Source organism: Bison bison, unplaced genomic scaffold, assembly GCF_000754665.1.
Source record: "Bison bison bison isolate TAMUID 2011002044 unplaced genomic scaffold, Bison_UMD1.0 scf7180017864338, whole genome shotgun sequence".
NCBI classification, from domain to species: Eukaryota; Metazoa; Chordata; class Mammalia; order Artiodactyla; family Bovidae; genus Bison; species Bison bison.
The window spans coordinates 366,994-381,779 of record NW_011494910.1 but is presented as its reverse complement, the minus strand read 5'-3'; the positions used below and the strand labels follow the sequence as shown (position 1 = coordinate 381,779).

The 14,786-nt window shown below is 38.6% G+C and overlaps 2 pseudogenes; both read left to right on the top strand.

Moving 5' to 3' along the window:
• The first annotated feature begins 2,169 nt into the window (after nt 1-2,169).
• LOC104998852 lies at nt 2,170-3,137 on the top strand (annotated as a pseudogene).
• Nucleotides 3,138-6,200: 3,063 nt separating this feature from the next.
• Nucleotides 6,201-7,139, top strand: LOC104998851 (annotated as a pseudogene).
• Nucleotides 7,140-14,786: the final 7,647 nt, after the last annotated feature.

The following is a 14,786-nucleotide window of genomic DNA, read 5'->3' as shown; positions in this document are numbered from 1 at the left end:
CTATATTTCTGTCTTTGTGCCAGTACCATACTGTCTTGATGACTGTGGCTTTGTAGTAAAGCCTGAAGTCAGGTAGGTTGATTCCTCCAGTTCCATTCTTCTTTCTCAAGATCGCTTTGGCTATTCGAGGTTTTTTGTATTTCCATACAAATTGTGAAATTATTTGTTCTAGCTCTGTGAAGAATACTGTTGGCAGCTTGATAGGGATTGCATTGAATCTATAAATTGCTTTGGGTAGTATACTCATTTTCACTATATTGATTCTTATAATCCATGAACATGGTATATTTCTCCATCTATTAGTGTCCTCTTTGATTTTTTTCACCAGTGTTTTATAGTTTTCTATATCTAGGTCTTTAGTTTCTTTAGGTAGATGTATTCCTAAGTATTTTATTCTTTCCGTTGCAATGGTGAATGGAATTGTTTCCTTAATTTCTCTTTCTGTTTTCTCATTATTAGTGTATAGGAATGCAAGGGATTTCTGTGTGTTGATTTTATATCCTGCAACTTTACTATAGTCATTGATTAGTTCTAGTAATTTTCTAGTGGAGTCTTTAGGGTTTTCTATGTAGAGGATCATGTCATCTGCAAATAGTGAGAGTTTTACTTCTTCATTTCCAGTTTGGATTCCTTTTATTTCTTTTTCTGCTCTGATTGCTGTGGCCAAAACTTCCAAAACTATATTGATTTTTTTAAGCAGTATGAAAAGGTATAACTAAGATTTAAGATTTTTTTTGAATATTTTAACAGTAAAAAGTATCATATTGTTCATGTTGTGTGTGCTCAATTACTCAGTCATGTCTGACTCTTTGTGACTGCAAGGACCGTAGCCCAATAGTCTCCTCTGTCCATGGGATTTTCCCAGCAAGAATACTAGAGTAGGTTGCTATTTCCTTCTCCAGGGCACCTTCCTGAGCTCCAGATTGAAGCCGTGTCTCCTGCATTGCAGGCAAATTCTTTGCCACTGTGCATAATGACTTGTTACAATACTAATACTATTAATAATTTGTGCAAATTCAATTCCATAAAAACCACATACCATATTTACTCAAGTCTAAAGCAAAATCAGTTCATCATTCATACTCCAATTCTCATATATCAACAGAGTGCATGCACATACAAGCACACACGTGCACATACATATAAACATACACACAAATAGAAGCTTATATCAAATATATGTTTGTTACTTTTGTCCCATCTATTTTTAATGAACAAGCCAGGTTAAAATCTAAAGGGTTGAAAATGCATTAGCTAAAGTTTCTTGTTTCTGCTTGTTTCCAGAATTTTTCTTTATCTGGTCAAGAGACATGTCTTTTGGCACCAGACTGCTCCTGCACATAAGTAATAATAATGTGGCAAAGCAGTAAAATATTTCTAGAGACAATTTTACTAAAATATATCTAATGCTCAATATCTACATTAAAAAGTAGAGCAGAGACAGTAACCATATTGTTCATTCTGCAGAGATAAGTTCATTCTGTCATTATTTAATACATAATAATAAGCAAACTAGGCTCCCCAGGTGGGTCAGTGGTAAGGAATCCACCTGCAGTTCAGGAGATGGGGGTTTGATCCCTGATTCAGGAAGACACCCTGAAGAAGGAAATGGCAACCCACTCCAGTGTCCTTACCTGGTAAATCCCATGGACAGAGGAGCCTGGTAGGCTTCAACATTGAGTTGAAAGAGCCAGACATGTCTTAGCGATTGAACAAGCAAACAAACAAATAAACACATTATGATTCTTAAGTACTCAAGAAGTGCAATCACTTGTATTCTTAGTTGGATAGGTATCTGTAAAATATAAGGTTGAATACTTCAACCTTGTCTTTAATTAAGGTGTTACTTTCATATTATGTTTGACATGCAATGAGCTTTCAGTAAAGAACTGATTGCTGAGATAAAGCAGTGAATGTTCCAACTAGTCACATACATCATAGATGACATCCAAATTTAGAGTCAGACTTTCTCAAAACTCCTATCCTACACTTAACCTTTTAAAATCAAATAGTGGGGAAATTTGTATGGGCTATTTTCTCAGAATAAAATGTACTGGAATTAATTTTATCTGATTTACAGATAATATTTTGTCTCAAAAAGAGTGAAAACATTGATCTGTCATTGTCTCAGTCATTTCTGGAGCATTTTTACAAGAAGAATAAAGAAGAATGGATGGGGAAAATTGCACTTCCTTGAAAGAATTCCTTCTCTTGGGAATTAGTAGTAGCCCTATAATCAAAGTGACTCTATTTACCACGTTTCTGGTTGTTTATCTCATTGTTCTTGTTGCAAATCTCTGGATGATTGTTTTAGTTAGAACAGAGCCCCAGCTGCAAACACCCATGTACTTTTTCCTCAGCTATCTCTCCTTCAGTGACTTCTGCTATTCCACAGCCATTGGACCTAGGATGCTGGCAAGCTTCCTCATCAAGAACAAATCCATCCCCTGCTATGGCTGTGCTCTACAATTCCTGATCTTCTGTACCTTTGCAGATTCTGAGTGTCTACTGTTGGCAGTCATGGTCTACGATCGGTACATGGCTATTAGCAACCCCTTGCTTTATACAGTCAAGATGTCTGGCAAGGTGTGCTCCCTGCTGATGGCTGGGGTTTATATGGTGGGAATTATGGATGCTTCGATAAATACAATATTAACCTTCCACTTATGTTTCTGTGGGTCAAACGAAATTAACCATTTCTTCTGTGACGTCCCTCCTCTCCTCTTGCTATCTTTCTCAGATACACAGGTCAATGAGTTATCATTTTTGGCTTCACTGAACTGAACACCCTCTCAGGTCTTTTTGTGTCTTACTGTTACATCATCCTAGCAGTGATAAAGATCCACTCTGCTGAGGGGAGGTTCAAGGCTTTCTCTACCTGCACCTCCCACCTAACTGCTGTGGCAATTTTTCAGGGAACTCTGCTCTTCAGGTATTTCAGGCCAAGTGCTTCCTACTCTCTAGATGAAGACAAAATGACCTCCTTGTTTTATATCCTTGTGATTCCCATGCTAAATCCTCTGATTTACAGCCTATGGAACAAAGATGTGAAATAGGCTCTCATGAAATGTGAAAATAAAAAACGGTTCCATCGAAAATTTGCTCGTATACATTTTCCTCCCAATGTTACACAATGATTTATGAAAATCAAAATTGGTTTGACTAATGTTGTATGATCCCATTTGTATTTATACTATCTTCCAATCCTAGCAATATGTATGATTTCCTAAATGCCACAGGTTTCATTTTATATCTTAAACTTCTGTTTAATATTCCTTATTTGTGGAAAATTTTCAGAGTCTTCATTTGTCAAATTTGTGTTTCTTAAGTCTTTATATGTGTTAAATTTTTTTTTAAATTTTCTGAAAATTAGTGTTTTCTAAGTTGCTGTTGCACTCTATGTGGGCTTTATTTCATCATAACTCCATCTGCTTTTATACTAATGAATCTTGCCATATAATGGAAGTGACTAATGTCAATTAAATAATTATTAAAATTATTTCTAACAGACTGTAATTATGATATAATATAAAAAGCCTTGTTGTTGGTCAGTCATTGTGTCCAACTGTTTGTGATTCCATGAATTTAAGCACATCAGGCTTCCCTGTATACACACATAATCCTAATATCATTTTTATTTAAAAACTAAAAGCCAAATAGTGTAGAAAACAGCTAGTTGTCCCTATGGAATGTAAATATGTTGAGATTTTTGATGTTTTTACAAAATCTTTGTTTCATGAATGTGTTTAATGGAGAGTGTTTGTGTTTGTGTGTCTGTGTAAGTGTGTGAGGGTGAATGGGCATGCATTTGTTTTCTAATGTATTGAATGATAACAAAGTGGCTACATAAGGATTGGTGAACTGGAAATTAGGAATGCTTGCAGATCAGAGGCATTCACTATTTCTGAATAAGTATAATATTGGGCATTAAGGTAGAGGGGGACCAAAGGCAAACTATTCTAAAAGTCTATATTCCATGTGCAATCAGCTTACTTGTATGAATTATCAGATGATAAATTACATCATATCTGTTACTTATTCCTGAGAGACTAGGGGTTCACCACCCAGGGACCAGACACAGGGATGATTATATAATCCGGGTCAGGCAGGAGGCAATGCTGAATCCTCCTGCAGACAGAACTGCGTGCAACGAACAAGCCAGGAGTTCTGGGACAGGCACTGATATCTTTGCTGTTTCTTTGATTTATATTTGAGATTTCCTTATGTTTTAATGCTTTTTTGAAAGAAGGTATTTTATATAAACAAAGGAACGTATGAAATAGTACACACATTTTTATTGTAGTTAGTTGTAGTTGTTTATTTTAAATACATATAAATAGGGAATATAAAAGGAGCAAACATACATTATGGAAATGGTCAGATGTTTTTTAATATTTTAAATATTTATCTGTTATACTATGCATTATGTGTAACATACATATTATATTTCTATAAATGCTTTAAGTTTTAAAGGAAAGTATTTTTTCTTAATTATGTCTTTCTAAGCAGATATACAAGTTAAGTTCTAGGGTTGAAAATCTGCACAGTGATCACTAGACCACTGTTCCAATGCTCTTCTGTATCCCTCATCTGCATTCAGTTCCTGTGTTTTAAATTCTCCTAGAACATAAGAGGACAAGTGGAGGAGAAGGGAATGACAGAGGATGAGATGGTTGGATGTCATCTCTGACTCAATGGACATGAGTTGAGCAAGCTCTGGGAGTTGGTGATGGACAGGGAAGGCTGGTGTGCTGCAGTCCATGAGGTCACAAAGAGTCAGACCCAACTGAGTGACTCAACTGACTAACTGATGACATTATATATCACATAATTGGTTTGGGTAAAATATAACAGGGGGACATAGAATTCCATTGTCCTTCCAAAGACAAGTAATTCTTAAACCAAAGAAAGGCAGAACTCAGAGATACTGAAGAGAAATCTGGCTCAAATAAAACAATCAAACAATGTTAAAATGTTTAGAGAATTGGAGTGGGGCCACAGCTCAGATGTGAATGTCTCTGAGGTTACAGAAGTGTGACCATGAGAGTATTTATGTTATGTGTCTTATGAAACCGTTATGGCAGAATACAAAGTGTGGAAGAGAGTAGGTTAGGGCAGAAAGGACTCATGCAGCAAACCAGGCCTTCTGCCTTGCCTCTATGACCCTTGCTACCAGCATCTCTGCAACTGGATCTCAAATGCTCTTCATCATCTCCCTGGTATAACTGCAACTTCCAAGCAGAAGAATGGTCAGCACTGGCATGTTACTCTATGTGCATCTCAGCATTAAGTTCATAGAGCCCCTTCCACCCTCTTATCCAAAAATCACCACCCTCTCTGTCCCAGCGGGTCCTGAAACATGAACCATCTATCCCTCCTATGATGAGGTTGGAGGGACTTGAGAGGTTAATGGGGAAGTGAGGACTTCTTATATTCAGAACTGGCTATAGTTCTGCCCTCTCCACAGGGGGAATAAGAAAGCAATATATTCATCACTTGTGCTTCTTATTTACTACTCTTCTCTAACATAGGGTGTAACAACATTTCTACATCATTGAAAAACAAAACAAACCAAAAAACACAGCAATCTTGTCAAAAGACAAGTTATGTGAACCACCCAATTATCAGACCCTTGCTTCACCCAGAGTATATCATTTTGTTAGTGTTAGACAGAAGTAGCAAAGTGTTAGTCACTCAGTTGTGCCTGACTCTGCGACCCCATGGACTGTAGAGCCCACCAGGATCTTCTGTTTATGGAATTCTCCAGGCAAGAATACTGGAGTGGATAGCCGTTCCCTTTTCCAGGGTATCTTCCTGACCCAGGGATCAAACCCAGGTATCCTGCATTGCAGGTTAATTCTTTACCATCTCAGCCATCAAGAAAGCCACAAACATGGTCATAAATACTACACAAGTTGGATTGAAAACAGTCTGATTTAGTTCGATGAAAGGGCACTGCAAAACTATATAGTGCTTTGCAAATGTATTGTTGTCAATTTTTTTTTCATTTAAACAAAATTGGAGAATATTTCTCAGAGTCTGTTGGCCTCATGCAGTCCTAGGAAGGTTTGTCTCTTTTCTTGATTACTTACATCTACAAAAGGACCAGGGGGTTAACTATAACGATAGTAAATTGACATATTTACCCTCCATTTCCATTTCCTCTTTCACAACCAAGAATTTCCCAACAGATCTGAGTGATGACTGCTGAGAACCGCAGTGTGGCTGCTAACTTCACATTCCTGGGACTTTCAGACAGAAAGCAGTGCAGCAGGGGCTCTTCGTGCTCTTCCTGCTGGTTTATGGGGTAACTGTGGTCGCCAGTGTCGGGATGACCCTGCTGATCAAGGTGGACCCAAGACTGCACACACCCATGTATCATTTCCTGAGCAATCTTTCCTCCTGTGATGTCTGCTACTCCTCTGCTGTCTCTCCCAAGATGCTGGCTGATTTCCTATCTGAGCATAAAAGGATTCCATTTGACTTGTGTGCTATGCAGATGTATTTCTGGGGGACCTTTGCAGATGTAGAAAGTCTCATTGTTGGCTGTCATGGCTTATGACCATTATGTAGCCACTTGCAATCCACTTCTTTATAGAGTTTCCATGTCCAGAAGACTCTGTACCCAGCTAATATCTGTTGTCTACGTGGAAGGTTTGGTAGATTCAGCAATCCACACCTGTTGTACATTTCGACTATCATTTTGCAGTTCTAATGTCATCAATCACTTTTTCTGTGACTTCCCGGCCTTGCTAGCCCTCTCCTCCTCAGATACATCCATCAATGAGATAATGCTGTTCATATCCAGTAATTGTGTTGTGGGGACCAGCATTATCACTGTCCTCCTCTCCTACAGCTACATCATAGCAACCATCCTTAGGATGAATTCAGCTGAGGGGAGACGCAAAGCTTTCTCTACATGTGCCTCCCATTTAACTGCTGTGGCTATATTTCATGGCACGCTCCTGTTCATGCATTTCAGACCCAGCTCAAGTTACTCCATGGACACAGACAAAATAACCTCTGCCTTCTACACAGTTGTCATCTCCATGTTAAACCCACTCATCTACAGCTTAAGGAATAAGGATGTGAAAGTTGCCATTAAAAAAGTAATCAGTACTAAATTGTGTTCTGAGTGATACAGTGTTTTCAACCAAAACTACATATGTAAAGATTCTGAGAGCTGAAGTTCAGGTACTGATAGATTCTTGTAGTCTCATCATTACAGTCTTCTGGATATTACCCATTAGTTACCTTTGTGCATAAATTGAGTGTTGAAAGTAGTCATTGGTGATCTTAATTTGTCTCCAGACTAAGAAAGGGGAGCAATATGCTGTTTTGCAGAGAGGATCTTTTTTAAACCTCTTTCCCTGGGTAAGCCTCCTGTGAGATAGCATTCACCAAGCTATCCCTCCACCTAGATCAATTCAACTTACCATCCTATGATTCCAGTACATTTTTTAAACAATAGGTTTAATAAAGGTGCTCAGCAATAAGAGAATATTAGTGAGTCAAATAGTTTTTTTTTTTTAACCCTTTTTATGTACTTGTATTATTCTATAACTGTGTCATCATCATAGCATGTAAAATTGTAGAGGCAGTGAATAAATACTTTCATATACAAAATAAATTCATAAATAAATAAGAATAAACATAAAACCATGTGTTGTAATTAAAACCTCGATAGATGCAAGTTCCTTTCCTTTCTTGTTCACCCATTATCTATTTTGATATTTATATTTCTGAGCTTCAGAATGCCATTCAAAAACACTTACTGAATAAATGAATGAGGATCCCTTGTATTATTAAGCAAAGGAGTCCTTGTAAATTTACCAAATACACTAGAAAGAACCCCTCCCTTTATTTCACTTTATTCTAGTATATTTACTGTGCCTTCCACATGGTAAAGAACCTACCTGCCAATGCAGGGGAAATGAGATGTGGGCTTGATCCCTTAATGGGGAAGATTCCCTGGAGGAGGGCATGGCAACCCACTCTAGTATTCTTGCCTGGAGAATCCCATCGACAGTCAAGCCTGGTGGGCTTTAGTTCATGGGGTCATTAAGAGTCAGGCACAACTGAAGTGACTTAGCACACATGTGTACTCAGTGTAAAAGAAATATGTCTCTGTTTTGTACCTCCAGACTCAGTTGAATAACAGACACAGGGATCACAGGGATTGACAGAATTTCATGAATAGTCTATTCCTTATACTTCAGCCCCAATAATATCACTAAGTAATCATAGAATCATGTGTACTAGATTGCTATTACACTTCAGAGACTGGTTATCATCCTGTGGATGTTCTATCTTGCCAATATTGCAGAGACCAGATATGGTGCTATTCACAGATGTACAGAAACTCATGATTAGAAGTTGGGGGATGAAGAATCTGGGTCTTCTTTAAAGGTCACTGGAAAAGACAACTCCACCTCTTGAGGTGTTCCTAGCATTTGCCTTTTGCTGTCATTGTTTTTAGTCACAAAGTTGTGTCTGACTCTATTGTAGCCCACCAGGCTCCTCTGTCCATGGGATTTCCCAGGCAAGAATACTGGCGTGGGTTACCATTTCCTTCTCCAGGGGATCTTCCCTACCAAGGGGTTAAACCTGCATCATTTGCATTATTAGGCTGATTCTTTACCAGTGAGCCATTACCTCAGTTAATATTTAAAAAAAAAAAAAAAGAAAAAGGCCAATTGCTATCTTTTAAATGAAAGAGAAAGTTTTCATTTTAAGTATTGGTATACAGGAAGATAAGAAACAAACACAAGGTAATGTTTAGAATTGTTTATATTTGCAATGATTGATATTGGCTCCCTGTGTATCTGTGGCATGTACTGGAACTTTTATTCTAAACAGAATTTTAGTAGTAGTCATCAAAATATGGCTTTTCCAGTCGTCATGTACAGAGGTAAGAATTGTACCATAAAGAAGGCTGAGTCCAAAGAATTGATGTTTTCGAACTGTGGTATTGGAGAAGACTCTTGAGAGTTCCTTTAACAGCAAGGAGATCAAACCAGTCAATATTAAAAGAAATCAACCCTGAATATTCATTGGAAAGATTGATGCTAAAGCTGAAGCTCCAATATGTTGGTTACCTGATCCAAAGAGCCAAATGTTTGGGAAAGACCTTGAATTTGGGAATGACTGATGGCAGGAGGAAAAGGGTACAACAGAGAATGAGATGGCTGGATGGCATTTCTGACTCAATAGACATGAGTTTGAGAAAACTCTGGGAGATGATGAAAGACAGGGAAGCCTGGTGTGCTGCAGTCTATGGGGCTGCAAAGAGTTAGACATGACTTAGTGAGTGAACCATGATCTTAGTGTTTTGAATGTTGAGTTGTAAGCCAGCTTTTTCACCCTCCTCTTTCACCTTCATCAAGAAGCTCTTTAGTTCCTCTTCACTTTCTGCCATCAAAGTGGTATCATCTGCACATCTAAGGTTGTTGATATTTCTCCTGGCAAATTTGATTCCAGCTTGTGATTTATCCAGCCCAGCATTTCTTATGGTGTATTCTGCATATAAGTTAAATAAACAGGATGACAATATACAGCCTTGTCATACCCCTTTCCCAATTTTGAACCAGTCATTTGTTCTATGTCCAGTTCTAACTGTTGCTTCTTGACTCATATGCAATTTTCTCAGGAGACAGTACATGAATACTGGTACTCCCATCTGTTAAAGAAAGTAAATAAATAGTCTTGTTTAGGCTTCAGAGACAAAGCAGAGCAGGCCTGTGACCTTGCTTCTAACCTACCTGGGCACTGCCCTGACTGGCAGTGACCGCTGTGAGTGCAAGACTTGCAGCCCCATAGATAAGATGGGGGAGGAATCCTGAGATAGTTGAGCCCCTGGAGGGGGCCTGGCCAACCAAGCCCCTGGAGGGGTCCTGGCCAACCAAGCCCCAGGCTTTGCCATGTTCCAATTTTCCATGGCAAAGCCAACAGCATTATCTTGAAACCAGGCTTGCAATTTGGTCCCAGATTGATGAATGTATCCGTTTGAGTCTGTCCTGGGATTATAAGTCGAAATCAGGACAGTCTTTGAAGTCTCACCCACAGAGCAGAGTGGAGGTACTGCCTGGGACCTTTTCCCAGTTGGGACTCCAGATGTCCGTGACATGGAACCTCCCAGCGCTGTTTAAGTCTGGATGTTGGTCAAAACCCAGTTTGGTGATGTATCCCCTGCTCTATTAATGTTAGTATCTTGAAAGTAAGCTAGATAATTGTCTATTAAATATCTGCATTATGTATTTGTATATAACGAGTGGGTTACTTTGTTAACAAATCCTTTGAACCTGAGAAGGAAATGAAAACTTTTGGCAAAAAAACAAAAAACAAAAAACTTTTGGCAAAACACCATCATTTCTAAGATTTTTCCACAGATTTTTGTAATCCACACAAAGACTATAGCACCGCCAGTGAAGCAGAAGCAGATGTTTTTTTGGAAATTCCCTTGCTTTCTCCATGACCCACCTATTTTCTTTTATAACTTCAAATAATGGATTTTTTTCTCAGTATATTTTATATATCAGTACCTCTTAATTATTGTCCAAACCCCTTCCACATTCAATGTACTTTGTTAAAAACCTATTAAATATAGCCATGCCTATTAAAAATAAGCTTATTTGTGTTATGTAAAATTGGATTCTCTGGCCATGATTTACATATAAGGTGCTGAAGTGCTTAGTCACTCAGTAGTGTGTGACTTTTGCTGAGCCCATGGACTATAGCCCACGAGGTTCTTCTGTCCATGTAATTCTCCAGGCAAGGATACTGGATTTCCTTCTTCAGGAGATCTTTCTAACCAGGGATTGAACCCTAGTCTCCTTCATTGCAGATGGATTCTTTACCATCTACCCACTGTATGTTTAAGGAAAAAAAGATATACTTTACTTTGTTCCTTTAACTTTTTATCTAATGACACTGTATTAATGCCTTTACATATGATAAGGAAACCAGGGTTTTTTGTATTTGCTTCTGTTTATTTTTGTTTTAACATAATGATTAAGATGTGAGAGAGGTGAGTATTCAATCTGGACTTTTTTTTTAAGTTGGGGTACAGTTGTTTTACAATGTTGTGTTAGTTCTGCTGTGCATTAAACAAATCACCTATGTGTGTGCATGTATCCCCCCAGCCCCAACCCTCCACTCTGGCACCGCACCCCTCTAGGTCACCGCAGGGTACCACATTGAACTCCCTGTGCTGTACAGCAGCCTTCAACTCGCTATCTGTTTTACATAAGGTTACACAATCATATAAAGCTTCATAACTTCCTCAGGAACGAGCCCTGAAAAGAGATGGCAAAAATTCACAGCACCAGGCCATGAGTGGCATCTTCAAGATCCATCTTTATCCACTTCAGAGGCAGGTCATCCAGGGTTTCAGATCTCACCACACATCCCATCATCATATCATGTTTGGAATTCTTTGCCCTTAGGACTGGTTTTTCAGGACCCTGCATTCATTCATTGTCCGAGTTGAGCAGAGGTCTCTTCACAGTGATCTATGTTGGACACACCATTCCCAAATCAGTTCAAATGCCTGAAACAACCCTAATGATGCAATTCTCTGGTTGAACCTTGCCAAGAAGTAATTTGGCTAATAAATCCCAGAGTACTTTTCTTATGTAATTCTCTGGTCCTGCCCCAAGGGCCATGGTTGAAATGGCACATTTAGCTGCAAAGGAAACAATGTCTATCTTTTGTGATGAACTCGTACACTTAGGACATTTCCTGTTCCATATTTAGGACAAGATACTTGATTCTCATCATAAGGCTACTATTCCATTCTTCCCCACCGAAAGCCAGCATTGCCCACACCTTACCTTCACAGTGATCTGTATTGGCAAAATTTTACTTTTAATTTCTATTTTATATTGGGTTAGAGTTGATTAACATTTTGTCTTAGTTTCAGTTGTACAGAAAAGTGATTTGTAATACAAATCCATGTATCTATTCTTTTTCAGATTATTATCCCATATAGGTTATTGCAGAGTATTGACTTCCCTATACTATAGAGTAAGATCTTGTGGATTATCTACTTTATACCTAGTAGTGTATTTATGTTGATTCCAACCTTCTAAATTATCCCTTCCTCTGAAAAAACTACTGTTAAAGATAGTTTCCACTGCAATAAATGCAACTCTGATGTAATTTATTACACAGCATACATTTTCAATTCTTAAGGTTTTCTTCTCTCTTGCTAGTTAACCCTCTCCCTGACCACTTAACCTCAACTTTAGGTTTAACACTTTCTTTATATTGTCCAGTCCAATTTCCTCTCTTCATTATTTGTCAGCCTCTCATTAAGGTATCATCCCAACAATTTTAGGCTTAATTTACCATCTCTGACTCCCATTGCATGGCCTCCTTCAGTAGCCGTGTGTAATGAGATTGTAACTTAGGTCAATTCTTTTCTCACAGTTCTTTCTTTCTACTCTGCAATTGGTATCCCCACAAATAAGCATAACCAGGGAGGGTGGTTAGGTCATATACAGAATGATAGAAGCCATGAGCTCATACTGGTAGAAAGTTAGTTAGCAGAGTTTGTTGAATCAAAATTGTAACAGCTCTTATTGATTTGATAAGTATGTGATTCTTTCTTCAGAGGCAGCAAATTTAACTTAGCTTGAAAACCTCTCTAGAAATAAGCTATGAACTAGAGAAGCAGTTTCAACAGCATTGTGTCTGTATGAACACTCAATTTACAGTAACTGTCACCTTCAACAAATCACTACCTCCATGGGCCTCATTTTCCACTGGTCAAAAGAGAGTTATGAATGCAATAATCACTACTGAACATTCCAGCTACCACGTGCTGTATCTATATCAATATGCCTTTATCAATAATTTCTATTCAGGATGATTTTAGAGGGATGGGATTCTCTCTCTAGAGAGAGAGAGAGAGAGAGAGAGAGAACCATATACGTGTCACACACATATATGGCAAATTTGGCCTTGGAATACGGAATGAAGCAGGGCAAAGACTAATAGAGTTTTGCCAAAAGAACGCACTGGTCATAGCAAACACCCTCTTCCAACAACACAAGAGAAGACTCTACACATGGACATCACTAGATGGTCAACACCGAAATCAGATTGATTATATTCTTTGCAGCCAAAGATGGAGAGGCTCTATACAGTCAGCAAAAACAAGACCAGGAGCTGACTGTGGCTCAGATCATGAACTCCTTATTGCCAAATTCAGACTTAAATTGAAGAAAGTAGGGAAAACCACTATACCATTCAGATATGACCTAAATCAAATTCCTTATGATTATACAGTAGAAGTGAAAAATAGATTTAAGGGGCTAGATCTGATAGATAGAGTGCCTGATAAACTATGGAAGAAGGTTCATGACATTTTACAGGAGACAGGGCTCAAGACCATCCCCTTGGAAAGAAAATGCAAAAAAGCAAAATGGCTATCTGGGGAGGCCTTACAAATAGCTGTGAAAAGAAGAGAAGCGAAAAGCAAAGGAGAAAAGGAAAGGTATATGCATCTGAATGCAGAGTTCCAAAGAACCACAAGAAGAGATAAGAAAGCCTTCCTCAGAGATCAATGCAAAGAAAATAGTGGAAAACAACAGAATGGGAAAGACTAGAGATCTCTTCAAGAAAATTAGAGACACCAAGGGAATATTTCATGCAAAGATGGGCTCAATAAAGGAGAGAAACGGTATGGACCTAACAGAAGCAGAAGATATTAAGAAGAGGTGGCAAGAATACACAGAATTGTACAAAAAAGATCTTCACGACCAAGATAATCACGATGGTGTGATGACTCACCTAGAGCCAGACATCCTGGAATGTGAAGTCAAGTGGGCCTTAGAAAGCATCACTATGAACAAAGCTAGTGGAGGTGATGGAATTCCAGTTGAGCTCTTCCAAATCCTGAAAGATGATGCTGTGTAAGTGCTGCACTCAATATGCCAGCAAATTTGGAAAACTCAGCAGTGGCCACAGGACTGGAAAAGGTCAGTTTTCATTCCAATCCCAAAGAAAGGCAATGACAAAGAATGCTCAAAGTACCACACAATTGCACTCATCTCATACGCTAGTAAAGTAATGCTCAAAATTCTCCAAGTCAGGCTTCAGCAATACGTGAACCATGAACTTCCAGATGTTCAAGCTGGTTTTAGAAAAGGCAGAGAAACCAGATATCAAATTGCCAACATCCACTGGATCATCGAAAAAGCAAAAGAGTTCCAGAAAAACATCTATTTCTGCTTTATTGACTATGCCAAAGCCTTTGACTGTGTGGATCACAATAAACTGTGGCAAATTCTGAAAGAGATGGGAATACCAGACCACCCGACCTGCCTTTTGAGAAACCTGTATGCAGGTTAGAAGCAACAGTTAGAACTGGACATGGAACAGCAGACTGGCTCCAAATAGGAAAAGGAGTTTGTCAAGGCTGTATATTGTCACCCTGTTTATTTAACCTATATTCAGAGTACATCATGAGAAATGCTCGGCTGGAAGAAACACAAGCTGGAATCAAGATTGCCGGGAGAAATATCAATAAGCTAAGATATGCAGATGACACCACCCTTATGGCAGAAAGTGAAGAGGAACTTTCCTCTTCATGAAAGTGAAAGAGGAGAGTGAAAAAGTTGGCTTAAAGCTCAACATTCCGAAAATGAAGATCATGGCATCTGGTCCCATCACTTCATGGCAAATAGATGGGGAAACAGTGGAAACAGTGTTAGACTTTATTTTCTGGGCTCCAAAATCACTGCAGATGGAGATTGCAGCCATGAAATTAAGATACTTACTCC